Here is a 3388-nt window from a genome sequence, read left to right on the forward strand (position 1 = left end):
TTGAGAGCCTTTTTAAACTCAATGTAATTACAGTTGATATGAATAAAGATTTTGCTTCTTCTTACTTGCTTGAATCTAAATGTTTATGGCATGAACATTTGGAACACGTTAGGAACAAAACCTTGCGAAAACTGACTAACTTAAATGTTTTGCCTAAATTTGAGTGCAATAAATCAAAATGTCAAGTTTGCGTTGAATCTAAGTATGCTAAGCATCCTTATAAATTTGTTGAAAGGAATTGATATCCTTTAGAATTGATTCACACTGACATTTGTGACATGAAATCAACACCAACACATGGTGGAAAAAAGTATTTCATAACTTTTATTGACGATTGCACTTGATATTGTTATGTCTATTTGCTAAATGGTAAGGATGAAGCAATAGATGCATTTAGGCAATATAAAACTGAAGTTGAAAATCAGTTGGATAGAAAGATCAAAATGATCAGAAGTGATAGAGGTGGAGAATATGAATCTCTATTTGCAGAAATATGTTTGGAAAATGGAATAATCCACCAAACTACTACTCCTTACTCTCCATAATCTAATGGAATTGCGGAAAGGAAAACCAAACTTTAAAGGAAATGATGAATGTCTTACTTATAAGTTCAGGTTTACCACAAAACTTGTGGGGGGAGGCTATCCTTACAGCAAATAGAATACTCAATAGAGTGCCTCATACGAAGACACGTGTTATTCCATATGAGAAATGGAAAGGTAGAAAACCCAACTTGAAATATTTCAAATTATGGGGGTGTCTTGCCAAGGTCCAGGTTCCTATAGCTGAGGGTGAAAACAAGGCCTAAGATTATGGATTGTGTATTCATTGGATATGCCACAAATAGTAAGACATGTCAATTTTTGGTTCATAAGTCCGAACATCCGGCTATTCATGATAATACGGTAATGGAATCAGATAATGCTGAATTTTTTGAACATATCTATCCGTATAAAACTAGACTTGAGTCATCTAGTGGGGGGCCTAAACAACCTCGAGAAGAACAAAAAGAGAATGAAACCAATGAAGAGAGTCCAAGGTGCAGTAAACGTCAAAGAACAGCTACTTCATTTGGATCTGATTTTGTAACATTCCTTCTTGAAAGTGAGCCTCAAAACATTCAAGGAAGTGATGTTGTCTAGCGACTCAACCTCTTGGAAAGAGCCTGTCAATAGTGAAATTGAATCAATCTTAAGCAATCATACCTGGGAGTTGGTTGATCTTCCTCCAGGGAACAAACCTTTGGGTTCTAAATGGATCTTCAAAAAGAAGATGAAAGATGATGGAACTATTGACAAATATAAAGCAAGACTTGTTGTCAAAGGGTTTAGACAAAAAGAAGGTCTTGATTATTTTGACACATACTCGCCAGTGACTAGGATTACATCAATTCGGATGTTAATTGCCCTAGCTGCAGTATACGGTCTTGAAATCCATCAAATGGATGTGAAAACCGCCTTCCTAAATGGAGAGCTAGAGGAAGAGATCTACATGGAATAGCCTGAGGGCTTCGTAGTTCCCGGCAAAGAAAAGTAAGTATGTGAACTTGTTAAGTCACTTTATGCACTAAAACAAGCACCGAAACAATGGCATGCAAAGTTTGATCAAACTATGTTGTCAAATGGATTTAAGATCAATGAGTGTGATATATGTGTTTACATTAAAGACACTTCGGATCAGGAAGTCATTGTATGCCTATATGTGGATGACATGCTGATAATGAGCAAGTACATTGCCGATATAAAATCTACTAAGCGTATGCTTGCTAGTAAGTTTGATATGAAAGATCTAGGAGTAGCCGATTTGATATTGGGAATAAAGATTCATAAAACTCCTAACGGTCTAGCATTGTCTCAATCTCATTATATTCAAAAGGTACTTGAAAAATTCAAGTATTTGATTTTCAAAAAGGCAAAGATCCCAATTGATGTGAACCTTAATCTTGCTAAGAATAAAGGTGAAAGTCATCTCAATTGGATTACGCCAGAGTACTGGGAAGTTTGATGTATATCATGAATTGTACACGATCAGACATAGCCTGCGCTATAAGTAAACTGAGTCGATACACAAGTAATCCCAATCAAAATCATTGGTTAGCAATGAAGAGAGTTTTGGGGTACTTAGAAGACACTCAAAACTATGCTTTGCATTACAAAAAATATCTAGCAGTTCTTGAAGGATATAGTGATGCAAATTGGATTACTCGGTCAACTAAAATGAAATCCACGAGTGGATATGTTTTCACTAGTGGTGGAGGAGCAATATCTTGGAAATCATCCAAACAAACATGTATAGCTCGCTCTAAAATGGAGTTTGAATTCATCGCCTTAGACAAGGCAGGTGAAGAAGCTGAAGGGCTCCAGAATTTCTTAGAAGATATTCCGTTTTGGCCCAAACCAATGGCCCATATATGCATACACTGCGATAGTCAAGCTGCAATAGGAAGGGTTGGAAGCGTTATGTATAATGGGAAGTTTCATTACATAAGACGAAGACATAACTCTGTTAGAGAACTACTCTCTAGTGGAATTATCACAATTGACTATGTAAAGTCAATGGATACTGTGTCGGATCCACTTACAAAAGGCCTAACTAGAGAGGGAGTTGAGAGATCATCGACGGGAATGAGACTATGGCCGAGAATAAGTCATCGTGGTGGTAACTCTACCTAGAAGACTGGAGATCCCAAGATCTAGTTTCAAGGAGATCAAACAAAGTCATATATGACGGTTCAACATTGTCAAAACTTATTTTATGGTCCATTCTCATGATGAGACAATGCTGAGTAACAAGGATAAAGGCATAAGGACTTTTTAATGGTTTCTAAGTTTGATACAGGGTATATCAAATAGTGTATATATGGGATAACACAGTTAGATACCACCTATGTAAGTGTGAAGTGTAAGCCGCTTCAAGGAGAATCCGGTAAGGCTAGTTCTCGAAGAACTTATTAACCGAGATCTGTTCATGGCTGAAACGTACAAAATAATGAACACCAAAAATAGTTCAAGGGTTGATTGTGTGACTTATGTTGTCTAGGTATACACCAAAGCTCGATGGTTCAAAGATATCAAATCTACCGATTGACCGAGTATATCTGATATATGTTCACTACGAAAAGTTTAAAGGGAAATCTACTTATCCAAATGCGATTAACCCTTACTTACAAGACACACAAGTTTTTCATGCATATGTTTTAACTATAGTCATTCCCCATTCATGTGAGGGATTGTTGGGTTTAGCAAGGTGTGAATGGGAAATAAAAAGAAAAAATGGAAAGAGGAAGAACCGATGAAAGTGGGGAACCAATTTTGGAGGGAAAATGAAAAGTCATTGCAAAGTGCAAATGAAAAGTCATTTTTACCATACTGGTAGAAGAAATGAAATT

This window comes from Solanum stenotomum, chromosome 6 (genome assembly GCF_019186545.1).
Source record: "Solanum stenotomum isolate F172 chromosome 6, ASM1918654v1, whole genome shotgun sequence".
Lineage (NCBI taxonomy): Eukaryota > Viridiplantae > Streptophyta > Magnoliopsida > Solanales > Solanaceae > Solanum > Solanum stenotomum.